The 27,400-nt window shown below is 55.0% G+C and overlaps 1 protein-coding gene across 4 annotated transcripts in view; it reads left to right on the top strand.

Moving 5' to 3' along the window:
• DCLK1 (doublecortin like kinase 1) overlaps positions 1 to 27,400 on the top strand; it is a 223,637-nt gene that overhangs the window by 31,974 nt on the left and 164,263 nt on the right. The window lies entirely within an intron of this gene.

The following is a 27,400-nucleotide window of genomic DNA, read 5'->3' as shown; positions in this document are numbered from 1 at the left end:
GTGCTGTGATTTCTTAATTATGATGCAAAGGAAAAGAGAGGAAGGAGGGGGAGAGGGAGGCGGGAGGAAGGAGGGAGGAAGGAAGGAAGGAAGGAAAGAAAGGAAGAAGCTACTATTAGCATAGATTCCTTCCAAACTTCCAGGTCGGTGATGGAAGCAGGTGTGCCTGCCTGATGTCCTTGGGCCACGCCCAGGGTGTCATTTAGACCCCGTCTGCCGCCTGGAGAGGCGCCATCCCCCAGTGGCGAACACGGTGGCTGTAGCCGCGGGGTCTACCCCGCAGGCCCGGTTGCCGCAGGGGCCCTTGCCGCCGGCAGAGCCCCGCCCGGCCTGCGTCCTTGTCCCCGCCCTCCGCGGTGCTGAGGGAATCGGCCTTCCCCGCCTGCGGGCGCCCGGCCTGACAGCAGCGCTTCCTGGCGCGTGGGACGCCCACACGGCACAGTCATCGTAGCCCTGGCAAACTGTGACGTGCCATTCAAGCGGGAATTGCAACGGTGACGTCTGGGACTGACTTTTTCTTGCGTTTTTTCCTGTACACACACAGCAGCTGGGCCAAAGCGGAAGGTAAAAACACAGCCGTAACGGCGCCGCTCAGACCTTTACCCTGCAGTTAGCGCTTTGGTACCTTCCTAGACAGTTGATGGAGACGGTATGTAGGTACCCTTCTGTGTTCCATTTGATGTTTTTCCTTTTCCATATATGACGGCATGAGCATTTGCCGTTCTCCATGATGATTTCAGGGGCTGTGTAGTTGTCGGCGGTTTAGATTTTGCAGAATGTGACAAGGACGCGTCAGGTTATCCGGCTGGGCCTTTGCCTAATCGTCTCGCGTGGTGCCGGTGAGGTCTCAGGAGCTGAGGGGCCTCGAGCCCCCACACCGGCCGTTGGAAAGTCGCGCTCCCGAACCGCTCTCCTGTCCCGCTGCCCCTCGCCCCGGACGCAGGAGGCGCCCCCGCACGCCGTGCCCCGGGGTGCTCGCCGCGTCACGGAACGCGGCTCTGTGACACCCAGCACGCACTCAGCCCCCAACACCTGTTCATCACAACAACGCCCCTAAGACCGGCGCTGTCCCAAGAGGCGGCGTCCCGTTTTTCAGAGGAGTAAACTGAGGCCCATGCGGGTGAAGAAGCAGAGGAGCGAGTGGCGGGGCCGGGCACAGGTGGAGGCCGTGCTCTGGGGAGCCCTCGGCGTTCGGGGACACGGTGGCGGAGGAACCGTTCACTGGCCCGGCACGGTCGGTGCCTGGCGTTCGATCTTACGTGTTTCCGGCCTGTTTAAAGCCGAGCCTCACAGAGGGAGAGCTGAGTGAGCGCGTGGAGAGATTCCGGGTGCCGTGTGGGCCGCTGGGATCGGGGGCCTGGCCCTGTTCGGAGGTCGAAGAGCAGGTCATGCACCCAAAGCCATGGCGTTGCAGCCTGTTTTCCTTTGAGAATAAACGTCTGGTGACAGGAGGCAGGTGCCATCACTGGGGGGTAAACACGATGGGCTAGCGCAGAACTTCCACAGTTCCTTACTTTTGTACAAGGGCCCTGCAGTTCCTTGCAAAGGGAGGAGAGGAGGGGGCCCCTCCCTCCGGTTTCCCACCTTCTGAGAAACTGAAGGTCCGCGGACCTTTGTCTCCGTGCGGCCGAGAGGCGTTCGTGCTGAGCGAGGGCGAGTTCATGAGGCTGTTCCTTTCCGGCCGTTCACTCCACGGCCTTGTGCCCCATGACGCTCGGAGCTTCGTGGGTCTTCCGACCTATGGGCGTCTCGTTTTCCTTTTTCTGTGAAATCGGCGACTCCCTGTGTTCGGTCTTGTTTGCGGCAGGAATGCGACACGGGGCGCGTATCCGCCATCCTGCGGGACGCTTCCCGGTGGCCTTTGCCTTCTCTGTGAGAGCCATTTTGCATATATACCTTCATTACTTTCCGTTTTACCTGATTGTTACCGATAAAGTGAAGCTGTCCATGTGCTGAAACCTGCGCAGTGAGTCATACTTCAGAAGGTAATAGTGTGTTCAGTGGATTTATGAAACTCTGTAGAGATTTCCTGGAACAACATCAACTCATCCTTTGATTGACTCACATATTTACTGCGGGCATGTTATGGGCCACGCTGAGTGACAACAGTTGGATGTGTCTTCATGAATAAGCCTATCATTTGAAAGTTTAAAAAAAAAAGGTTGAATTCCTAACTAAATTCTCTGAAATACACACCAGATATGATTGTCCCCTTAGTGAATAGTCCTATGCTGCTCTTCTCATGTTTTCTTCCCCCAGAAGGGGTACTGGCTACCCTTCCTCTCAAGGTGAAAAGAAACGGAGTCCCCGACACCGACCTTTTCCCTCGTTTCCGTGTAGCCTGGGGCGGGCACGGGCAGACGCAGTGACTTCCGAAGTGTCGGGCACACCTGCTGTCTTCTTAGGCCTCCTTGGCCCTCTCCCCGGGGACCGATACCGTGCCTTCTTCAGAAACGAGTCTCGGGGCATTGGAGTTGCTGGGGCACAGAGTCACAGGGCATAATTTTTCTTTCATGTATTTTGAAAATGGTCAGAGTCTCGTGGAACCCTAAGCCAGCGATGTGACTTCTTCCTCAGGCAGAGAGGGAACCTCCTCTGGTTTCTCCTTTCCTTTTTACCCTTGGTCACATTCGTGGGACAACTGGGGTCATTGAACTTGAGAAGGTGACATCTAGACCCTTCCATGGTACCTAGGAGTCAACGCCAAAGGCCCTTTGCAGCAGCATCCCGGTGACCTTGGGGGGCCTTTCGGGCAGAAGTTAATCATCGTTATCGTCGGCGTAGATGATGGAAATCTCGATGAATATCAGCGTCACTCTGCTGCCACATGCACGGGGCGCTGGGCCAGCTGCGGGCTCGTCAGAGCCAACAGATCGGGCCCCGTGCCCCTGCGGTCACCGGCGGCCTGGGTACAGACAGGCAGCCAGAGGGCCCCGGAGGCGGACAGCGGCCTGCAGGCCGCGGAGCCCTGGCGTCGTCTCAGGAAACGCGCTCGTGGGATTTCTGGGTGACCGCTGGTCAGGGCTGCTGGCCTGAGGGGGTGGCAGGGTGGCCGGCACATGGTGTGATACGGGGTGTCGAACCTGATGATGGTTTGTGTCTTCGACAGTTATTTTTTCATTTGATGGGTTGGTTTTAGAGAGAGAGAGAGAGGAAGAGGAGGGGACACACACACACACACACACACACACACAGAAACATCGATCTGCTGTTCCACTTGCCGATGCATCATTGGTCAGCTCTTGTATGTGCCCTGACCGGGGATCGAACCCGCAACCTTGATGTATCTGGATGACACTCCAGCCAACCGAGCTCCCTGGCCAGGGCCTCGCCACCAGTTCTTGACGGTGGATGAGGTCTGACCCCAAAGAAGCTCCCACAGTGACTGCTCTCCACGCCGGGTCATCTTCTCTCGCTTTGGGATCGGCACCGTCAGGGTCCGCATGGGCCGTGGACCACCGTCCTCAGTTATTCTCTGGGGGCGTCTGGGGGCCGGCCGGCACCTTATGCAACTGTCCGATTCCCACAGAGGCCCTGCTGCCAGGTGGTGCTCTTCTCTCCGTTTTCAGAGCGGACCAGCAGGCGTGACTCTGGCAAGGGCGTCGAGGTGACAGCTGAGATCCAGGTCCCTGTCCCCCAAGCACGGGTGGGACTTGCTGCTTCTCTGGATTGTGTTCTGCTGGTTTTGTGTTTGGCCGTGAACCCTGGCTGCCTGCCTGAGAGTAGCGGGATGATCCGTTTATCTAGTGACGTAGCGGCCGTTGATCGGGCGCTGTCCTCAGCGTGGGCAGTGCAGCAGCGGCCGAGACGGACAGCTCCTGCCCCATCGGGGCTGTGCGCACTCAGGGGCACGGGGTCGCCCGCGGTTGGCCAGCGGGCGGCTGGGGAGGACACGTGATTGAGGGTCACCTGAGTCCGCCTGTGCATGTCCTTCATAGATGAAGTTCCAAAACTTCTGTGGTCCCTGAGCCTCTCAGAATGAAGCTGAGTGCTCTGGCTGGTGGGGCTCAGTGGATGGAGTGCTGGCCTGCGAACCAAAGGGTCACTGGTTCCATTCCCAGTTGGGGCACCTGCCTGGGTCGCGGGCCAAGTCCCCAGTAGGGGGCAGGCGAGAGGCAACCCCGCGTGGATGTTTCTCTCCCTCTCGTCCTTTCTCTAAAAATAAATGAAATCTTTAAAAAAGAATGAAGCACTTCTCCAGCATCAAAGCCACCACATAATACATGTGGGTGGAGGAACCAGGGCGCTCGCAGACAAGAGTGACATTTAAAAGCGACAGGGAGCTCCGCTGCGGACGCCACGACCAGGACGTGAGCAGAATTGTACCTGGCAGGCGCGCTCCAAATTTAGACGGGGTCCCCAAGGGGCTGCTCATCGGCGGGAAGTCTGAGAACCAGGGCACCTGGGCTGCCAAGGCTCCGGGTGGCTGACACAGCGTCTCACGGAAGATGGCATGTGGATGGGGCACGTTGAGGTTCACTGTGGTGCGGTTCGGTGCCAAGAAGCCTCTGGCCGCCACTTCGTTTTGCGTGGACGCCAGGTAACTGCGTGAAACGTCCGCTCGCTGGGCGTGTGGATGTGTTCGGCTCTCTGGCGAGCCACTCGGGGCCGAACCACACGCACCCATCGCCCCTCTGCGTCTCTCGGTGTTGCAATAGCGAGATGAGGAACCATTTCTGCCAGTTTTCCCAGATATACTGTTATTCTTACTTAGGGTCCTGTGGATTTGCTGTGCCCTACCAGAATTATTAGTGAGTCATTCTCTAGGGGGAAGGACAGAAGTAGCCAAAAATAAAAAAAATCCCAGGCGGAAGTGTGCAGGGGGGCCTCTCCCCTGTGGCCTTGTGCCCGTCTCCACGGGTCCTCCCCACACAAGTGCTCTGGCCGCTAGGACCGCCGAGATGGCCGCCCCCTTGCCCGGCCTGCGGACCGTCTCTCCCGCCCCTGCAGAACCCAGGGCCTGCCTGCGTGTCTGAGTTAGGGCTGCCGCCGCAGAGTTCGCGCCTGGCGTCTTACCTCTCTCAGTTTATGCTTCTAGTTTTCTTTTCTGGGGGGGGGGTGGAATGCGTGTTGCAGTCTAGATTTTAAACACATCTTTTCAGTGATCCCATTCTTCACTGTCACTTTGTTGCTTCATGCCACAGAGCGAACTTACACTGTAAGTCGAAAGGGATTTTATTTTAATTCCCTCGTCTTTTATTTCTTCAAATCTTCTCATTTTCTTTTTTTTTTAAATCTCATGGGGTTTTTTAAAATATATTTTATCGATTCCGCTATTATAGTTGTCCCAGTTTTTCCCCCTTTTGCCCCTTTTTGCCCTCCGCATGGTGCCACCGTTCCCTCCGGAAAGCTCCCTCTTAGTTCTTTTTCATGGGTCAGGCGTGTGAGTTCTTCGGCTTCTCCACTTTCTGTGCCGTTCTTAACCTTCCCCTGGCTATTTCGTGCCTACCAATTTTTACTTCTCAATCCCTACACCTTTCCCCTATTCTCCACCTTCCCCCGCTCGCCGGTAGCTCTCTGAAGGGTCTCCCTGTCTATGACTCTGTACCTCTTCTAGTTGTTTGCTTACTTTGTTTTTTGTGTTTGTTTTATAGATTGAGTTGTTGATAGTTGTGAGTCTCTTGACATTTTAATGTTCATAGTTTTGATCTTCTTTTTTCTTAAATATGTCTCTTTAACATTTCATGTAATAAGGGCTTGGTGATGATGAACTCTTTTCGCTTTACCTCGTCTGGGAAGCACTTTATCTGCCAAAAGGAGTTTTAGAAATCTGGGCCGGTTGGTGTGTGCACGTGTGTGTGTGCTCTCTCTCTCTTACACAGACACACACACATACATACTTAGTGGCCTGTACTGTATTGTGCTGTGTATAATGCGCACTGTTTTGCCAAAATTTTTGAGGGAAAAATGAGGATGTGCATTATACATGGCTAGTACTAATTCTGTATCTGTATACATATTTTTAAATTCTTGCATTTATGCTTATGCCTTAAAAGTGTAACTCTAGAAAGCAAAAATGATATCAGGGTACAAAATAATGCCCCAGCCTACAATCATTGGCTTTGTTTCCAAATATAAATAAATACACTTGAATTAAAAAATTAAAACGAAAGATTTTTCCCCTCCTGAACGTTTGGGCTCAAAACGTGGGTGCTCATTATACATGGCAAGTAGTTCAAAATTAATGATTGTGTATTTACTAGCCACGTCAGGCAGGGAGCGTTTGTTTTGGGTGAACGCCGAGAGGGCTGTATTTCCGTGGTCGAGCGGGTGCAGCGGGGGCCTGACCGTGAGACCGACAGAACAGGAAGGGCGGCTTCCTGGTGATCCTGCCCCTGGCCGTGGGCTCTTCAAAGGCAGGCAGGGCGTGGGCCAGTGACAGAGGGAGCCGGCACGGGCGGGCCCATGAACGCCCGCGCGATTTGCTGATTGGCCGCCAGAAGCACACATGGGTGCACAGAGGCGGCCTGTGAGCTGCGTGTTGCTGCTCTACCTCCAGAGAGAACTGACACCTTTCTGAGTCCTCTTTGTGATGGAAAACATTACGCAGTGATGGTGGGGGACTCCCTCAGGCTGCCCCACGGTTTGAACGCCCGGAGGGAGAAGGTAGCGCCCTGTCTTCAGCTACGCGGAGTCCCTCTACGAGCCACGGCCCACGGCGAGCGGAGGTGCGGATGCCCCGGGGCGCCTGCCGGGGCGCCTGCCGCCTGCCTCCCGCCTCCCCGGCCTGCCGTTCAGGCTCTACGTTCCAGAGTGAGCCCCTCTGATAAAGGCGAGTGGGGATCTTCTGGGCTTCGATGCGTTGCCCCAGAAGTTGGCAGCTGCGGAGACAAAGGCCTTGACTTTGTTTCGGGGCCAAATCATCGTGATGATTTCATGGGACGCAGGCTTGTAGCCTGCGTTGGCTTCTTGGGAGAGAGGCCCTATTTGATGCTACGCTTCTGGCCTGAAGATCCCTCCAGCAGTGGTAGCGCGTGTGCTTGTTTTGAAGGGGAGGCGAGCGGAGAGGGGAGCATCGCCGTAAGGAATTGGAAGGAGGGTCCCCAGTTTTGGTCTTCACCTGACTTAAAGGCTCCTTCTGTACAAATAACCCAAGCACGTATTGGCACCATCCCTAATTTTATTTGGTTTCTCATCAGCCAAGAAGCGGCATAGCCATACCGCCGTGACCGACCACATTTAACGACGGGTTTTGGAAGGCGTGGTTTGCCATCCGGTTGGGAGAGGTCGTTCCAATAATTCTAAACCCGACGGGCGATCTTCCTACGAAGCCAGGGTTTCGGGGGTGGAAACTTTCTTAGGAAAGTGACGGAATCAATCCAGTGTTACCATCCTCGACTGTCACGGTTGCCAACTGAGAGCTCTCATCGCGTCCCTGATCGTTACTAACCTGTTCCTGAGAAAAACAGGGGAGAGGGCCTGATTCCTGGTCTGCCCGGGCCGCGCCAGCCCACCCCTTGGTTGGCCGAACTCCCTGTTGGCTGGAGGTCACGCGCACCGTGAGTAGCAGCTCATGCTCCTCCGCGGCCCTCCCGGGGGGGGGGGCACTTCCTGACGTGGGGGCCCACGTGCTTCTCAGCCGCAAGGCCTGGCAGTGGTTCTTGCTGCCGCTTTGTCTCCAAATCGCCCCACAACTGTCACACTCTTGATCCACTCTTGCGCTCCCCAGAAGTCGTTCCCGGGGCCACCACCCGTTTTGGGCCCCTCGCGTCCCTGTGGACCCCTAACAGCCTCGCCCGGGCTCGGCCCACGTGCAGGCTCGCTCCGTCCTCCGCGGGGACTGCTCCCCGCCGGGCCGATTTCAGGGGCCCGCGGCCCGAGGCTTCATCTGCCTTCTGAGCATAGCTCCCTCTCAGCCCCGCGTTTTGACATTGCCTTTGGCGTTGACCTCTGGTTTTCATCTTTTACTAAAATCCCGGCCCTGCCTTGTTCATTCTGGGCCCGTGGGCTTCCAGAACCCCGTCCTGGCGTGGACGCCTGTGCCCAGGACCCCAAGGAGCCAGGCCCCGCCCGCTGAGGGGGAGCTGCGCGCTCTGTCCGCGGAGGGGCCCTCCCCCGTGTGTGCTTGCCCGTTTCCCCGCCGCATTCCACCCCCGTCTCCAGCCCCGCCTGCTCCCTGAACTCTCCCCACGTGCTCCCTGGGGCCCTTCTGAACGGCCCTGCCCTCTTGATATTTGCTGCTATCGTTCTGGGTAGGTCCAGGCTCGCCTTACCCCCACGTCCGTAGGCGTCTGGGTGGCAGGAGCCCCGTGAGGCTCCGTCACGTTCCATACAGCCTTGTCACGGGGCTGCCCATTTACCGGACAGAGAGTCACGACCGGCTGCCTCGCCAGACCCTTCTCAAAGTCAAGGGGTCGGAGGGGGAAAGATCCGGTTGGCCCGAGTGCAGAGCTTGACACCCCTCGCCCTCCCGAGCCTTCGTCTGCGGGCCGGGAGCCCGCGCCGGCTGAGAGCATGCCTTCGTCTGCGCCGCGGGTGGAGGCCCGGGACCCAGCCCTCGTCTGAACTCTGCGTGGGCCCCGAGCGCAGATGAGTTTGCACAGGTGCCTCGGAGTGAAGACTGAGGTCCCTTTAAAGCAGAGAAGATCACAGCTCACTCTCCTGTCCCTGGGCCTTTACGGTGGCATTGCTGTTCCTCCCTCACCAGCCTGATCGAGTCATCGGCTTCCGGCTTAAGTGTTGTTCTTCGCCCACGCGTATGGCCCGCGTTCATTGAGATACGTAATTCCCAACGTTGCCAGGGCTCGGATCTCTGGAGCATCTTTACTCTTTCCCATGTCTTCAGGTCTTTAAGGAAGGAAAGTAGAGACTGGAGTGAAGTCACTCATTTGAAAAACTAAACACAGCAAAGCTATCACTTAGAACGGAAGGGCAGATAAAGTGCTTCCCAGATAAGGAAAAGCTAAAGGAGGTCGTCACCGCCAAGCCATTATTACAGGAAATCCTAAAGGGACTTATTTATGAAAAGGAAGGAGATCAAAACTACGAACATTAAAATGGCGGTAAATTCCCAGCTATCGACAATTAAATCTAAAGAGACTAAGCAAACAGAACAGAAACCGAATCACAGACGTGGAGATCCTTTGGGAGTGGGACGTGGGAGAAAGGGGGGAAGGAATTCTTAGAGGGAATAAGAAGCGCAGTTGGTGGGCACGAAATAGACGGGGGAGGTGAAGAAGAGTGTGCGAAATGGAGAGGCCGAGGCGCTTCCGTGCACGACCCGTGGACGTGAATGGGGGGGTGCCCGGTGGAGAGGGACAACGCGGGGGGGGGGCGGGAAATTGGGACAACTGCAATAGCGGAGTCAATGCAACGTAGGAAAGAAGGAAATCCTCGTCTGGCGCGGAAAGGGGCCGGGAGGGCGCGTCGCTGTCCACGGTTCTGATCGGCAGAAGCCCAGGCCAGTCCGGCTCGCCTGGCGGACGCACCTCGGACCGCGGGCTGCGGCGGGGCAGCCATGGCGGCGCCGGCGACAGGAGATAGCGAGACAGAGCCACTCTCGAGCCGTGCTGGGAATTCAAATACGGACCCTGTTCCCCTGCGCGGGCCCGAGTGGGTGCGTGCCCACCTGGGCTCCGTCCGGGAAGTGAGTACGTGGAAGCGATTCTAAACCAGTGTGTTTTCGTGCCCAAGGTTTGGGTGATGTGCTGCCGTTGAGGTAAAAAGGAGAAGGTATACACGCATGCATGCATGTACGTAAACATATATACACATAACGTTCGTTGATCGTATGCTTTTGAGTACCCTTTGATGTTCGGATGGTAGGACTTTTTACTTAAGCCGTTCAACAGTTCATTTTAAAAAACTTTATACCTTCTTATATTTTTAAGATTTCTTATTTAAAAATTCCGCAGAAATGAGAACTCTTTTAAAAGAGAGGTAACAGACCCCTTGGCGGACCATAGCCCCCGGGAGCTCTGGGAAGCTCGGAAGAGGTTAGAACGTGGTGAGGTGGCCCTGCCGTCGCCCCAAAGAGAGAAAATGGGCCATGGGTGTGTGGCAGCGTGGCGTCGGAGTTTGTTCCGCCTGATGTGGGACGAGGAGACAAAGGAGAACACCGCAGCACCCGGTGTTCTTTGGGGGCCCATGAAAAGAAGCCGTGGGAAAAACGGTAGGTTTTCCGCCTTGTTGTTCCGTTCCAAAGGGAAAGCAAACTGTGAAGTCTGTTACGGAGAAAGGGATGCCGAGCCCACACCTCGGTTCATGGAAAGAGGGGGCGCAGGCTGACGAGGACCACGCGGCAGGAGCGGGCGGTTTTTCCCGCTGGTTTTCTGACGGGGACCGGGGGCCGGGATGGCACTGGAATCCGGACATGAAGGCAGGAGGTCGTCGGAGGGCAGGGGAGCAAAGCCCGGAATATCCCGGCCCTGAGTCGGGATTTCAAAGCCTGTTCCGCTCACACGGGAAGCCTGTCAGCACGGCGGAAACCGAACGATGGTGTCTCCGTTTGCCCTCCCTCGCTCCCTCCTGCCGGCCTGTCCTCTGCAGGTTTATCTCTGGGACACTGCTCTCCCGGCCGCCGCGGCTCCGCGCCTCCCCGCCCTGCGCGCCTGCCCCTCCCGCAGGCGCCCCCCTGCACTCAAGCTCTGCCCGTGTGCCCCCTCCAGGGGCAGGGGATTCTCCCCGGGCCCCCCACCAGGGAGCATAGCGCGGGGGCGGGTGCCGTGGGGGTCCTGGGCTGCGGGCCCCGCCCTGCTGCTCCTTGGCACGGCCGGCCGATCCCCAGTCCAGTCCGCAGGGCCTCTCCCAGCTTTTTGTCCTCGGTGCTTATATAGACGTGAAAACAGCTGTTCCCTCCCTTGTTTTCTGGTCTCTGCGCACATTCACCTCCTCAGGTGAGCGGGTCCCCGGCTGCCCCATCCAGGACAGCACCCCTGCTCCTCTGTCCCTTCGCTCCGCCTACTCTCTCCTGGTGCGGGGGTTGGGGACTGTGGGTGAGCTTCAGGGAGGCTCCTGCCCCGCCTGGGCTCTGCGACCGTCCTCTGAGTGCGCCCCCCCGATCTCCCGTCACGACGGGCAGGGAGCCCCGCAGGCTGAGCCCGGGGTACGGCTCCCGTCCCACCCTTTGGGGCCGCCCCTTGATTCTTTGTCTTTAAACCCACACGATTTTGCATCTCTCTCTCACACTTCCCTCCTTTTATTTCCGTATTTCTTTACACGTCGGGCTTCTTCGGAGACTGTACCCTTCAGGGGGAAAGCCATGCCTTGTTTGACTCCCTGCTCCTCGGGCCGCGCCGCGGGCCTCAGCTGGAGGTCATTGGAGTCTCGTACAGTGAGGGAGTCATCAGCCTGAGGGTGGCCTCTTCTTGATCGTCGATGCTCAGGTTTGGGGCTCTTGTTTTGCTCTCCGGACTTGCCGAGTGACCCAGAAATAGCGCCTTTCTTTCCCGAATGTCGTCCCCATGACTTTGCTCCTTCTAAGGCAGAGTCCGCCTCGCACGTCTGCCGGTGGCGGGGAGGGAAGGGAGCTTTGTGGCTCTGAAAGCCACGGCACTGGAGGGGGGTAGTGTTCTTGTCAGAGCGAGTGCGGGAGCTCAGAGAAGGGCGGGGGCGGGGGGCGGGGACAGCAGCCCCTTGGCGGAGTCCGAAGGGATAGGGGTGCGCAGGTGGAATTGGAGCGCGAATCGCCTAGGAGGCTCAGGCTCCTGTGCAGGGCAGCCTTTGGTTCCAAGGAGCTCATGGGTTTCATTAAGGGTCTTTTCCTCTTTCCTAGGAGAGGGTCCATCCGTCTGGCAGCCCCTCTGGGGGTGGATGCGCTGCCTCCGCGTTTGACAGCTGGTTCCTTGCGCGGGGATATGAATTGTGCTTTCGTCCCTTTGCCCCCACGGCCGGCTTCCTGGCGCCGTAGTTCCGGGTTTGGCGCTTCCAGTCTCCATTCTGTTCTGTTGGCCTGGTCTCCTTGGTCCCAGAGTTCAAAGAGGGCTAATCTTTGAACAGATTAACTCCCTTCTCGGTTTTTTAAAATAAATTGATCCGTAAACAGAGCCCTCTCGACAGCTCCCACTGTAAGAAGGGGAGCACGAGAGCCCAGAAAGCTGCCGCGGAGGAGAAGGGCGCGTTGCTCTTTCGGTCTAAAGGGAGATGAGGCTGAGCGGTACCAGAGGGTGCGCTCTGGCGGGGCTTCGGTTTGCCACCGCGGAGGAGCAGGCCGCCTCGCTCCTGCCCAGATCGGAGTAAGTCCAGAGGAAACCCAGCCCGTGTGCGGGAAGGGATTTCGGGAATGAATGACCGGACCGAAAAGAACAGAGGGTTTCGGGAAGTTGTCACGACGAATAACCGAGAGTGCGTCAGACCGCGGTGGGTGGGCTCTACGGGGGCGAGGACCAAAGGGCAAGCATCAAGTGAGGCGAGTGTACCCGTGTGTCGTTATAGAGGCAGCGTGTCCTTGTCCACACAGGGAGAAAGTCCTGTGTCCTCGTCACACAGGGAGGTAGCCCTTTGCTGTCGGAGGTGCCCGTGTGGGTGAGCAGGGGCGTGAGCCAGCCAGTTGCTCGGGAGGGGCGCGGCGGGGTGGCTTTGGGAGTCCAGGAGCGTGCGCGCTCCGCTGCGTGGAAGAACCGAAGATTCCCCGGAGCCCTTGGTGCCCCGTCAGACAAAAATGCGCCTTAGAGAGGATGCAGGTGTGAGCCGGAAGGATGAGCGTCTAAGGAGGGACCTTATCTTGGCGCCATTCTTTAAATAACAGGAGAGGGACTAGGGGGCACTGCCCCATGAACCGCATGGAGCGAGTGGGGTGGGTGTGTTTCTGCCTCCGCAGCCTCAGCCCAGGCCTGAGGGATCCCGGTCTGATGACCTGTGAAAAGGGCCAGTGCTCACGGCCGAGGCTGGGGGTGTGGTGCTGTGTGTGTGTGTGTGTGTGTGTGTGTGTGTGTGTGTGTATGAGTGAGAGAGAGAGAGAGAGAGAGAGAGAGAGAGAGAGAAAGAGAGGGAGAGGCTATGGCCCCGCACACTGACCGCCTCTTCCCAGACCAGCAGAAGGCAATGTGTCTGCCCTCAGCGTCGGTGACTCCCCGGGCCTGCCCTTGTTCCAGACGGGTAGGGGGCGATCTCAGTATCGTTTCCATCTCGAGGGACACTGGTTGGGGGGCCCCGTGCCAGCCCCGTCAGTGCGAGGACAGCGCGCTCCTCGTGCGTGACGGAGGGAGGGGCTCCCTTCGCCCCTGGAGGCAGAGGGGAGCCCGCTGGGGACACAGATCCTCACCTGTGAGACCGCCAGAGCGGGAGCTGCCATGGCCGGCAGAGCGAGTGGCCTGGGGCTTCTCAGAGGTCTTGAACCAGGTGACGGTTTTGTCATCGTCTGAGGCTGGTCGCTCCGCCGTCCATGGTGAGAGGCAGCGTGAACACTGGCGTCAGTTCTTCCTGGTTCTCACTCTTGGTTTCAAGTTCTGCTACATTATTGATGTTGTTCAAGCTCAGCAGGAACTCAGCGTCCGCGACCATCAGATCTGTGTGCGGCGCCTACGTTGAGACTTGTGTTCGTTGCTGTGCTTATTTAACTCATGTCTGCTCTCAGGAAGCGTTCTAGAATATCAAGGTATTTGAGGTTCACTGAGAAACCCTACTTTTCCCTACTGCATAGGTTTAATTATTTAAAAGTTATTATTCAAGAGTCAGCTACCCGTGGGCCAAAAGATTGTAATGACGACACTGGATGTGTGGTAAATTTTTATTCAGTGATAAAGGGAAACTGTAACAGTGTGTTAAACACGGTAATCCCCGGTTACGGGCTGCGGCTGGCTCGTGCCAAGCAGCCTGCGAGAGCTGATTGTTAAAGAGGTTTCTGAGGCCCTTGTTAAACAGTGGCTTCGAAGTTGGCCGTAGAGGTCACGGTGAGAGCATTTACGCCACCGTGACCGGCAGCAGCTGCGAATCCGCTTCTCGGGCCCGTGCCGTCCGCCTCCACGGGGCCGCCCCGAGATCAGGACATCATCGGAGTGCAGCCTCGATGCCAAAACTGTGCCGAGGGAAGCAGACACAGAGTCACTCCATGTAAAGTAAAATCGTACCGTCCCCAAGTTGATATTAAGCTATGCAATAGCTGTCGATTCCCTGAGCAGTACAAGAGGACGTTTACAGTTTTGTTAGCTCTCCACTCCGGGGCTAAGCTGCGCGATACTCTCCAGAGCTCCCCGGCTGTGGGATCCCGGCTGTGGCCACGTCCGGAGCCTGTCGGCTGCTCCAGCCCGGCCACGTGGGACACCGAGCATGGACGTGGAGTCGCGCTGCTTGAGCCACATGTCCGTCGGTCTGGCGGCCCCTCCGGAGGCGGATGCGCTGCCTCCGCGTTTGACAGCTGGTTTCCTTGCGCGGGGACATGAATTGTGCTTTCGTCCCTTTGCCCCCAGGGCCGGCTTCCTGGCGCCGTAGTTACGGGTTTGGGGCTTCCAGTCTCCGTTCCCTTCTGTGGGCCTGGTCTCCTTCGTCCCCGACTTTGTGCCTGCAGTTCGTTATTTCATGTATGTGTATTGGAAGTCAGGAGTTACTAAAAAATAGGCAGTAAAAACCGTTACCTTGAAAGGAATGGGGTCATCACACCCTGCCCCGCCCAGAGGGCTCTGGTTCTTGCAGGGAGCGCCACAGCCACGCCGGGGAATGTCCCACCAGAGCCCCTTTGCCCGCCCCGCCCTGCCCCTCGTGCGCTCCCCGTTGCGCCAGCAAAGGGATTTTGGAGCGAAGGGTCCCTCAGATGTCAAATCGCTGATTTTCTTCCTGGTTTCTGTGAGGTGTGATGGATGGATCTGGGCAAGGCCCCCAAGTCATGGACGTGTTTTAAGTAAGGTGCCAGGTTTAGCAATGCCTGTTAAACCGCATTCAGAAAATTACCCCTGTTCAGGCAGCCTTCGGCGGGGACGTGCTATAATTTGCATTAATTTAGATGCCACGGCACGATCAGAGGGCCGTGCAGTTCCATTAAAATCACTGCGGCGGTTCACATTGTGACATTCAAGCTAGTCACGTGTTCCTCACGGGCTGCTGGGCCACAGAGAGGTGTGTGTGTGTGTGTGTGTGTGTGTGTGTGTGTGTGTGTGTATGCTTGCGTTCCCCCGGCGAGGGGAGAAGTCCTCATTAATGTGCTGGATTTTTTAGGTCTTTAAAAAATTTTTTCAGCACAGGTATAATGTATGCTGAAGTGCTCGGGGGGAGTGTGCTGACGTCTGCAACGCGCTTCGAAAGGCCCCCGAAGGGAGGTGTGCTCTGCACAGAGTGATGGTGGGCGGGTAGGAACGCACGCGACCGGCACAGTGTGCGCGGCAGGCGCTGTGTGCCGAGTGTCCGGCTGTTCACCGTTGGAATCCTTTCAGCTTTACTTGGGGTGCTGAAAATTTCCAAAATACAATTTTGGAAAAAAATCATTAATACCCCTACTTCACCCTAAGATATGTATTGTTCCTGCCTTGGAAGCCAGTTTAACTCTACTGTAAGGAGTATATTTTGGGTCTTTACCTCCATATTTCTTTCAAAGAGTGCTCATCATTCTGTTTCTTGATTTATCAAGTTTTGATACTATTTTTGACTCCTTTGATAAGTGAGGAACTATCTTGTATTTTTCTCAATGCCCCTCCCTCGCACTGAGGCATCCGCATCACAAATGTTCATCAAGCAAATAGTCAACATTTACATGTTATTGCTGAGTTCAGGAGTACACTGTTATTCTTTGTTTCACATTTGACTGTCTTTGCTTGGAGTCATTGGTTCGTTGTTTAACATTTGCTTGATTTTCTGTGTACCTCCCGAAGTGGATCTGCGGGTCCACCACGTTACACCGGATCTCCGTGGCCCCACGGGCGCCTGCCGGGGGCCTCGCCCGCAAAAGGGTTCCCCGGAGGCCCCAGCTGGCCACGTTGTCCTTAGCACCGGGTGAGCTTTATGGGCTGGGGGCTGTTCATGCCCTTTGGTGAGCTCGGGTACAGCATCGCGACAGCAGCATTCTCTCCGGGAAGCGTGTACGGCAGCTCAGGGACCCCCCTCGCCCCCAGCGCTCGGCTCTCGGCCACGGCACGTGTGTGCGGAGTGCCGTGGGCCACGGTTCCGGTGGGAGGCAGGGCGCGGCGAGTCCCTGTGACCTCTTCCCACGGCGGGGTGGGGGTAGACGCCTGGCTGCCAGGTTCTCGGCCAAGTTCCTAGGCAAACATCTCTTATGTACGTCAGGTTATAACGGAAAGGAGAGAGGAAAGCGATTTTAGCCATGCTTTGTTTTGTGAGGCCAGTATAGACAGACGTAACTTAACATCCATGTTTGAGAGATTTTGGTTTTTCTTAGGGATGGCTTGTGACAAGGTCACATAGTAACTCTCTCCAATAGGCAGATAAAACCGGACAGAGTGCCAGGTGCTGCGTCACGTCCGACCCGACCCTCGGCGGGTCGCCTGTCGCCATGGCTTTGGGAGCGGACACCGGAGGCGCCGAAGCAGAGCTCAGACTTCACGTCTGCTCCGAGCCCCTCTCGCCCCGGCCTCGGCTCGGGCTGCTCCGGTCATGGGGGGGCAGCGTAGCCAGTACATTGGTTCCTTGCTTATGCTTTAGAAACTGGGGAAAAATGAGGGGAGAAAGGATGAAAATCTTATAGGTGGTGTCATCTCTGAGAGAGTGCGTTATGTTATATTCTTTTTTATCAAGTTTTTAAAAGATTTTACTTATTTGTAGACAGAGGGGAAGGGAGGGAGAAAGAGGGAGAGAAACATCCATGTGTGGTTGCCTCTTGCGCGCCCCCTGCTGGGGACCTGGCCTGCAGCCCAGGCCTGTGCCCTGACTGGGAATCGAACTGGCGACCCTTTGACTCACAGGCAGGTGCTCAGTCCGCGGAGCCACACCAGCCAGGGCATTATATTATATTCTTATATCCTTCATACATAATTCTAAAAGGTCTAGTTTATTTTAGTAGAAGCTAAAATATGAAATGGTTCAACATGTAGATTCATATGAGACTCTTGAATAGTGAATGGATTGAGGTATGGGCATGTGTGTGAGACACACACACACACAGAAAGAGAGACAAACACCATAAATAAACTCCGTGGCCACAGAGAATCAACATAGTGTTCAAAGTACGTGGGCACCTAGAACACAATGGAGTTCTTTAAATATTCTGGCCTCTAGGGTAAAATAAAGACAGCGTAATAGACGTAGCCTCCTGTTTGAAGAGCCGTGGACATGACCACACATGGACGTGGCCACACAGTCCAGCGGAATGGCAGGTGTCTGAAACGACCTCCCCAGGGGTCAGGTGCCGCCCTGGGTGACTCGGGGAACAAGCAGAGGGTCTGCAGGGCTGGAGGGGACCGCCCTCAAGCACCGTCTGTGGTTGAAGGCTGTGTTTCCCCGGGGGGCTGGGTGAGCAGCGCTGGTACAGCCGCGCCTGTGCACACGCAGGCCGACAGTTAGGGAGCGGGGGGCTCGGGAGAGGGGCCAGGCTGCTCGCTGATGGAGGGGAGGTTTGCGGAGAAGCGTGGCAGGAGGCTGAGACGGCGCAGGTGGGTGTGCGTTAGAGGCGGACGCGTCGGGACAGCTCTTCTTGAGCCTACGTAGGCGCAGGCGGCGCCGTAGTGCAGCAGCTGTAGGTACGTGGGTGTGCGTGGGCTGGCACACACTCCTGTCCCCTTGCTCTAGCACCCGAGAAGGCCAGATCCACCAACAGCCCCACGGTAGGAGCTACAGCTCATGCCCAGGCCTTGTTCTTAATGCCGTTCTCCAGCAAAAGGGACCAGGGGTGCTTGGAGAAACGGCCGATTCTGGGACTAGGGCAGGAAACACTACGAGATGATATCAACATCTCGTAGTCATGCCAGGGCGTGAGGAAGGGCTCAGACTAAACGCAGGGCGGACAGACCCGCCCATGGCGGGGGAGGGGGACTGGAGGGGCAGCTCCCAGCGGCCAAGACGCGACGTGTGTGGTACAGGAAACAAGGTAGCATTGGGTTAGGACCGAAAGCAAAAAAAAAGAAAAAAGAGGTCTGTGGGTCCAAACTGATATAAATCATTGATCGGAAAAATTAATAAATGGGGGAGAGAGACCCATCTTCCATGCAAAAGAGTTGTTGCGCACGTATGCAGATGTTCTGCCCCCAGCGGCATGCCACAGAGCCCCTGCTCCTTCAGCGTGACCAGTGACGGTGGCGTGGCCCGCGGTGACGCCCTGCCACAGAGAACAGCGTGGACGGGAGGGCGGAGGGTGCACGTGCCGGCGGAGAAGCCTGGCCTGCACCGCCTCAGCCAGGAGCCCAGTCGCGTCGATGCGAGGCGGCGAGAACAGTGCTTGGCCCGGGCGCCCCCTGCCCCGCCCCCGGAGCCCCAGCCTCGTCCTGGGGGAGACAGCAGGCCAGTCCCGGTGGGGGGCTGTCTACAAGTACCGGGCCAGCGCTCCTCCAAGCCGTCAAGGGCGCCAAAACCACGGGAGCCTGAGGAACTGCCACGGCCCCGAGAAGCCTCGTGTAACGTATGCTGCGTGGCAGCCGCCTGTCACGTGTCACGGAGAAGGTCTGGCAGGAGAGGGAGCAGGCCGGGGAGACTGAGGACATCGGAACGCGGTGTGTGGGCTCGAGTTAGAAACAGCGGCTCGCTTGTCGTCCTCGTGCACGACGTAGCGCCACCGCTGACGGAGCACTGACGGAGGACACAGTCGGAGGGGAGTGGGGCCCCCAGGAGCTGGGCTCCGTCTCCGAGCCGTTTCCTGCATAAATAAAACTGTTCTGAAAAAGGAAGTGACTTCATTTTTTTTCTCAGAAGGTAGGTGACTAGACGTTCCCAGCAAAATCAAACTAACAAACAGTGGATGCCTATGTTTAATTTACATGCGAGAGCTGTCTCATTTATAACAAGAAAACGCTGTTCAAGAATATTGGGGGAACCCCATCCAGAAAATTCCATCGGGGGCAATAGGTGGAAATCGCTTCCAGAGAGTCACTTTTCCTAAGATGCCGTTGCTGCAGTTGATGAAGTAGTTGAAATAGTGTCATTTTGCCAGACCGAGAGACTAGAATCTTGAGTTTTATGAAATTAACTTTGGTTCCTCATTGATAAGGTAAACTCAGAGGAAAGCTACGTTATATAAATGTCTGCCCTTAGGAAAGCCATCTCAGTTCTGAATTTAGGACAAATAATATATGCTCTATTAGACACTGAGTCTGGAGCTATTTTCCAGTAAATGATTCACACTATGTGGCAATATATTTTTGGCTCTTGGTCATGCCTTTAGGATTTTGTGGTAAATTTAGATCTTTGTTTAACTGAGGCACAGATTTTTTTTTTTTTGTCGTTGTAGCTTGTTTCAAAGCTAGAAGGACAGTGCATTTGTGTGTGTGTGTGTGTGTACACATGTACATTCTAGCCTTGACTATGCAGCACTGCAAAGCAAGAATATCGACTTAAATTTAAATTAACTTTTTCTTTTTTAAAGACAGAGCTTGCCTTGCTTCGCTTTAGAAGAAAGCAGGGCTAAAAAAACCCCTGATGTTCGCATGTTTTGAGGAGTGTGAATTTTGTCCGCTGGTTGCTTTTTCTGCCCGAGGCCAGCTGCTGCCGCGGGGAGGGGACGCGTCAGCCAGAGTTGCCCGCCGCCCGGTATAGCTCTCAGGGCGGAAGGCGCTCTACCAGATTCCGTCCTTTCATTCCGCGCAGGTTTTTTGGGACGTCTGGCAGTGGGCTGCAGTTTCACACTTCAGAAATACACGGCTGGCCAGGAGTTATTTCTGGGCTTTGCTTTTAGAGACTTATCTGCATGTGAGATTCTCTGCTCCCCAATCAGATCCCCAGCCATGCTTCACCTGAAGTGAGGCATTTTTATCTTTTTAAACGAAGTCATTTTTAAAGTTGAAAACCACGTTTTCTAGAACAGCGGAAGACCCAGAGCCGGCTGGACATCCGGAAGGGTTCTCAGGGCAGGCAGCTTGACCAGTGACTGCCACACCTGCCACACCGTGGAATCCACCTTCTTGCTCCGCGGAACACGGTGGCGCGCGATGCTCGACCTCAGCTCTGTCCCCCCGGGATGCGTTCTGAAACGGGGCGCTGCGGCCTTGGCTCTGGGATCAGAAAAGCTTCAAGAAAGTCTCGAACGTGCCCCTCCCGGCTACCTAAACCTGGGCCTGTCCCCCTTGACCTGTCTGCACCTCCGTGTCGTGTGCAAAGGAAGAAGAGCGCCCAGTGCACGGACGTGGGTTTAGAATTGACGAGGTCGCTTGTGCTGTGCTTCTCTGAGCACAGAGCGGAAATTCAGTAGATGTCGGCTGCATTCGCCATCCCGCCGGCGTTTCTGGAAAACATGCCAGGACCTCCCTGAACGGCGCCGCCCAGGAGGAGGCTCCTGAAAGACCCATGTGCATCGTTTGTCGAGGGAGGCCTCCTGGAAACGCCTCTGAGACTCTGTGCTTATTAAAAGAAAAAACGAGCCTGGTTGGGGCGTTGCCCAGGACACTAAAGGTTGTGGGTTCGACCCCCGGTCAGGGCATGTTCGGGAGGCAGTGGGTGGATGTTTGTCTCTCCCTCTCTTCCTCTCTCTGAATCAGTAAACATATCCTTGGGTGATGATTTAGAAAAAGAGAGAGAGAGAGAAAGGAAGGAAGGGAGGGAGGGAGGGAGGGAGAGAGAAAGAGAGAAAGAAAGAAAATGTACGTGCCAAGCAACGGCAGTGTGTGACTGGTCCCCCGCACCAGAGAGCAAGCCCTGCGCGGAGGCCCTCAAGATGCCCTTTCAGGTGTCCCTCCCCCAGCCTGAGGGAGGCGTCCGAGCCCTTGCCCAGTGGGTAGCAATTTTGGGATTCTCTGCTTCGCGCCTGGAGGGTCCTCATGCCTTTAACCACTTCGCAAGCATTTGGGAACACCCAGCCCTCCCGTGGGCCTGGAGCTGGCCTTGCGTGGGGGAGGGGCCGGGGCGGACGCTTAGGATGCTGCCCGCCTCCCGGGCCCTGCTCCCCACGCCCCCGAGCCCCCCTCTGCGGCGCCTCTCCAGGCCGCGCCTGTCCCGCGGGGCCCGGCTGGTCAGAGTGACTTCGGGTGCAGCCCCCGAGGCCGTCTGGCTTCCTGCTTTGCTGGAGGGGCTGCGGGTCTTGTGCCACGCTCTCCGCCTCCCCTTCGGTGCTCTGTTAGCCTTGCTACACGGAGCAAGAACGGCAGCCCAGCTGCCTGTGAGGGATTTTCTTTCTCCAAGAAACCTTACTTTCACTGCCACCCAAGGCTACAGGCGGCTGTGCCTGAAAACTCTTGACGTGCGTATGACTCAGGATTTGGTACTTCCGGTGTAGAGTCCAGCTCTTCGGTTCTCTCACGAGGATAATTCTCAGAAATACTGGGAGTTCGTTAAGAGGACGGTTACACTTCTTATCCCCCTGTGGGTCCTCCCCCCAAACGCCAGGCCCGATGAAGCGATAACTACCATGGTGTATCTTAGGATTAATAATTAAAAGTATAATGGTCTCTAGTGCCCAGCACCTAACACATATGGAATCTGATAGGTTAACCTGTACGTGAAATATTCTAAACACACACACACCCCCTTTTCGGTTCTGAGCACATGAAAACAGAAGGGGTCCTTGTTACGACAATCCGCAGCAGATGGTGCAAGTGTTATGAAGAAAATCAAGATATTATTAGGTTTGTCATTCAAGAATTCCAAGAAACAGCATACCGTACGCGTGGACGTACAAGTTGTTTGGACAATGTTACTATCTTTCAAAGGGTCGCCTAGGGCCGAGGAGAACGACCACCCGCGCGCTCTCTCTACCTTTGAGGGGGGCACAGCTCAGCCGCGCCCCAGTCCCCGTGGGCTCTGCCTGAACACCCCTTGGCCAGGAATTAGACGGAGGCACAGAAGTCGTCAGCAGTGCAAACAGCAGCCAGATTCCCTTCCGCAACAAAATGATGAAAGCGCACGCTGACTACGAGACCAGCAAGTGGACTGAGGCCTGTCTGTATTCGGACTCCCTGGCACCATGTGGGAACCCCGTCAATGACAGATGCTGGGAGAGGTGGCACCGGATCGTTACAAATACACTGGTCTTCCGTGTGCGGCGCCAGTGAGAGTGATAAAGGCGAACTTTCGGCCTTGGGAAGCCAGGGCAGCCGCAGAGAGGACTCACGTACGAGGGTCCACACTGCGAAGAGGTCACAGCAGCGTGAGGGGCTTGAGGGAACTCTCGGGGTGCCGGGGGCTGTCCCTGGACCACGGCCCCCGCCCCGGGACGCTCTGCCTTTTCCCTGGAGGACCCCTGGAAGACCATCAGCTGCTTGTTTACTTTGGAACCTTACACGATTTTCAGGAAGTGTTCAAAACACTTTATATTGGATAAAGATTTATTTAAAACACAGTGAATCGTTATTGAGCGCCACCACGAACAGGCTCTGGCTGGTACTCGGTGTGCTTGGTCTTCCTAGGACTTCTGGCAGTTCCACGGGGTAGAGTAGGTGCTGTTCTTCCTCCTGCGCCCTTCCCCCCTCCAAAAAAAGGTACTTGGTCAGGATCACACCAGCAGTAAGTGGCTTGGTAGGTGGTTTAAAGTGTTTGATGCCAAAGCTTAGTCTTTACACCGCACCAGCTGCCTCTCATTTACTAGGTTTTTAAGCCTTCCTGTTACCCGTGCAGAATGCAGAGCAGGTGTTAGGCACTGCCGGCGGACGACGTGTTTGGAAAGGCTTGGGAGCGGGGAGCGGGTTAACCGCGGGGGCTGCAGCGGCCCCCCGCCCCGCCCTCCCCCGGGCCCCACCCCAGAGGCCAGAGCCGTGGAAGCAGCAACAGCCGGGATCAGGTCATCGGCTCTGACGTCATGTGAAAGTCAAGCGAGACGCTGGGCCAAACTCATAAAAGCGGCTTCTGGCTTGGATGCAAACTGTGTACAAATGTCTTTACGGGGCTCGAGTTCCGAAAGCCAGAGCGCGAGCCGGGAAAGGGGTCTGGTGGCGGTGGGGCTGCCCCCGCAGAAGGGGGTCGCGCCAGGTGGAACCCCCCAGGCACACAGCCGCCCGCCCTCACCGCCCCTGCGCCCCAGTTCTGGGCCCCGCTGCCCCCCGGGGGCACTCGCTTTTGTTGCCCCCTTTGTTTCTGTCACACGGAATTCTCCCAAATGACTTGAAAAGAATTCGCTCTCACCCAAGGGTGTGTTCGTCAGCTCAGTTTGCGCCTCGCTCTTGCAGTCCAGGGGAGTTAGCGGAGATGAAACGGGGGGATGGAACTGAGGGGGCCCCCATCCGCTTTCCCGGCCTGGTGTGCGGCCGGGGGCCGCTGGACAAGGGCTCTGTCCCCCCGACTGCGGGGAGGCATGTGGAGCCCACCCTTCCGGCTGCGTCCTTCCAGCCTGCCGGGCGCCCGCTGGGGATTTGGGTGACGGCCTCAGCGCGGGGCGCAGGCCTCCTCAGGCCTTTCCTAACTCAGCGTCTCCCCCGGACCCGAGGACGCACTTGCCCGAGCCCCCGCAGGTGCGACTCTAGAAAGATCTGAACTCATTACGGAGAGCCACTGAGAACTTCAAATTATATCTTATAAATACTTAGGAAAACCAAAAAGCAAGTCTTTGAAAAGCATCAGCGTAATTAACTTATAAGTCAAATATGAATGCGTATCACCACAACCATCCATAGAAAAGAGGTGGCCGATTGCCCAGCGAATGTATTAGGTACAGAAACGTGTGTCGCATCCAGAAACTCGCGGCGTTTTCAAGACTTAACCCACCGCTCTCTGTGCACCCCAGAGCGGCAGTGATCATCCTGGGCGGTCACCCCAGATAGGCGTTTGCTGAAGCCATAGAATGTGTTCACTCACCCTGAGCTCTGCGGTCGTTCCTGGGTTGTGTCTCAGCGATACTTCCGACGCTGCGGGGAAAACCTCCCTGTGTGAAAACAAGAAGAAACCGTAGCCATGAGCCATGTGACTTAGCATTTACAAGTAGAAAACCCAAAAAGAATATTAATACCTAAAGTGTTTAAATAAGTAGGTTTGATTTTGGTAGCCCACGAAGAGGTGGGTTTCTCTAGGTACGTCCTACTCAGGGTCAGCGAAGCAAAGGCCTCCAGTTTTCTCTGCCAATATGGGTGATAGATGATAAGTTAAAAATAGTTCCCAACAATCCAGCCAATTATCTTAGTTCATTAGAATAATGCCTGAGAAGGTGTTGACTAAAGATATCACTGCTCACAGTGAATTTTGAGCAGTTTTGTTTCCATGGAAACTAGTTCGTTGTCAGCGAAAGATGCTCCCAAGGCGGTGCAAAAACATTTGCCAAAAATAATGGAATCTTGTTCCAAAATGTGAATCGAAATGTCTCCCGGAGCCCTAAAGCAACAATTAAAAGAGGCTTGCCTGACTTGCAGAAGTGACGTAATTTAATAAACCCATCCTAAAATGTATTTTAAACAAACGTTTCTGTGGTGCGGGGTAAACAGTCCCTCTTGAGGGCGTGCCCACCCCTTTGAAGGCCAACGCCCCGGGCGCTGCGCAGATCTGCTAGGGAAGAGCTGACCGGGCTTTTGCCTTCCCTGCTAATAAACACATTATATAGTGTGCGTATATAGTGGAATCGCATTTGCCTCACATCTGTGAAAGCCGATGTGGGTTGAGTTGAAGTTTGCGTTTGCATTTCCTGTGAAGAAAGTCTTTGTCAGCGTCAAGTTCTTGACATACCGGAAGACGCTGTTCCCGTGGCCAGTGTTCAGCGTTCACCGCTGTGGGTAGCTTAAGAATAAACGAAGAGCGGACCAGGCTTATTTTCAAGTTGGATAATGCGCGGTGTTAAAACCCTCAAAGACAAACTCCAAATACCGAGTTCACAAGCACAGTCCAAAGGGCCTCGTACGTGATGGGGGTGTCACGACCGTGCCGCTGAGGGGGCTTATGTTTTGGTGGGAGTTTTTACCGGCGGGACGGGGGGAGTCCACAGAAGGCAGACTGGATCTCTCAGCTCATCCCTCCCCGCTGCTGGGCCCTAACTGTCTCTTAGATTTTTAAACTGTGACCATCGTCTCCACCCTCCTCTATGGTGCGGCAGAATGATATTTTGGAAACAGAGTACCTCACGGCAGCTTTGAATTATTTTTTTACATTTAAAAAATATTTTAATGCTGGAAGCAGCCTCTGAGTGCCCATCAGTAAATGAGTGGATCAGAAAGCTGTGGTACGTTTACACAGTGGCCTACTACGCAGCAGGAAGAGCGAGCGAGCTCCTCGCCTTCACCAAAGGGTGGCTGCAACTAGAGTGTTACCCTCAGTGCAATAAGCCAGGCCGCGGAAGACACATCCATGGGATCTCACCTATAAGAGGGACCTGATCAACAAAACAAACAATGAACAAAACAGAACCAGAGGCTCGGAAACAAAGGACAAAATGACAGGGACCAGAGGGGCGGGGATAGGGGACAATGGGGCAAGGAGCATGCGCAAAGGACCCATGGACATGGACAATGTGGTGGGGAGTGACTGGGAGCGGGGGCTGGGGGCACGGGGCAGGGAAGAGCGGCGGGGGGGCTGGGAATTGGGACGACTGTCACTGAACAACAACAACCACCAAGATTAAAAAATACTGCAGTGCCTCCGAGCACCCCTGGCAGTCCTCAGTGGCGGTTTAAAGCTCGGCCCCGCCTCCCTCTGCCCCGACGGCCGCCGCCGTCCCGGGGGGCGCCCGCGCTGGGGCCGGCCGTGCCTGAGCGCGCCGCAGGCCTTCCCTCTTCTGGGCGTTTCCTACGACTAGAACCATGCCACGTGCGGCCCTTGGGCTTCTCGAATGTAGCCTAATGCAGGCTCCGGCACAAGTAACGCCCCTTTTTTATTAAAAAGTCTTTTATTAGAAAATCATGAGCATGTACTGCTGTAACATACCAATATCACAGTCAACACACCCTATGACATTTTAGGTACAATGTTCAAATTAAAACTATAAATTATTCTGCCCGTATTATTACTCTACCAACCACACTCACGCAGGCCTGCCTTCTGCCAGGCCCTGTATTTTTCAGTTCATGTGGTAACATCTATCTCTTCTTTGTTCCTTTTTATGGCTGAATGATATTCCATTAAATGCATTTTCCTCATTTTGTTGACTGAGTAATGCCTTGATGGACATTCGGGTTGATTCTTCCTTTTGGCTCTTACCAATTATGGTCTCATGAATAGTGAGTTTTCAATTCTCTTAGAAATATGCTTTTATTCTTTGGCATGTACGTGTCTGCTTGTCCCAGAACCCTTTGTTGAAAAGACTGTTCCTTCCTCCATTGAGTGACACCCTTATTGGAAACCAGCTGAGCGCACATGTCAGTTTATTTGTGGACTCGCAGTTCCACCCCCGTGATCAGTTGTCTCTTCCTGTGCCTATACTGTGCTGCCTTGGCTGCTGTAGCTTTGTCGTGAGTTTTGAAATTGAGAAGCATATCTTCACTTTATTCTCAGTTTTCAGTATAGTTTTGGTGATGTTAGGTGCCTTGTCTTTTCATAAGAATTTTAGAATTGCTTTGAAATTTCTGCAGAGAGAGAGAGAGACAGAGAGACAGAGAGACCGCTGTACGGACATCACGTTCAGTCGGCAGGTCAGCGTGAGGCCGTGTAGAGCTCCCAGCAGAGCGGGAGCAAGTCTTCGAGGCCGTGGCCACTGCACAGCTTTTCACGTCTTTGGTCTTTTTAAGTGACTTTCAGTGATGTTCTGTAGTTCTCATTGTACAAATTTTGCACTTCTTTACTTATACTTATTCCTATTTTTATTCTTTTTAATATTATTGTAAATGGAATTGTTTCCCAAATTCATTTTGGATTGTTTATTGCTAGTTTAGAGACTTATAGCTGTTTTCGATTCAGCCTTTCTAAAAAATACTTGTTTTTCAATTACAGTTGACATACTATGTTCTATTACTTTCAGGTGTACAATCTCACGATTAGACACTCACGTAGCTTACGCAGCGATCGCCCTGATAAGTTGAGCACCCACAGGGCTCCATACAGAGTTATTACAACATTTTTGGCTGTGTTCCCTATGCTTACATCTTAAAAAATGTTAAAGGGACTTCTAGAAGAAGAGAAAGACAAAAGTGAATAATAAAATGGCAAGAGCTACATATCTATCAACAGTTATTTTAAAGGTAAGTGATTTAAATGCTCCAATCAAAACACGGGTGGCTGAACAGAAAAGAAAACAAGGCCTTTATATACGTTGTCCACGAGAGGCTCACTTCAGGTCCAGAGACACACACAGGCCGAGAGAAATGGGATGGTAAAGCTATTTCATGAATGTGGAAACAAACAAAAAGGCTGCGGTAGCAATACTTCACCAGATAAAACAGACTTTTAAAAAGGCTGTAACAAAGGACAAAGAAGGACCCAGCAACTCCACTTCTGAGTATTTTTCCGAGGAAAGCCAAGCCACGGATTTGAAAAGACAAATGCATGCGTGTGGTCATTGCCGCGTTATTTGCAATAGCCAAGAGAGGGAGGCAGC

This window comes from Pteronotus mesoamericanus, unplaced genomic scaffold, assembly GCF_021234165.1.
Source record: "Pteronotus mesoamericanus isolate MK-2021 breed Mesoamerican mustached bat unplaced genomic scaffold, CSHL_Meso_final contig_94, whole genome shotgun sequence".
Classification (NCBI taxonomy): Eukaryota; Metazoa; Chordata; class Mammalia; order Chiroptera; family Mormoopidae; genus Pteronotus; species Pteronotus mesoamericanus.
Note: the sequence above shows the minus strand (reverse complement) of the source record. Positions and strands in the feature narration are given on the sequence as shown.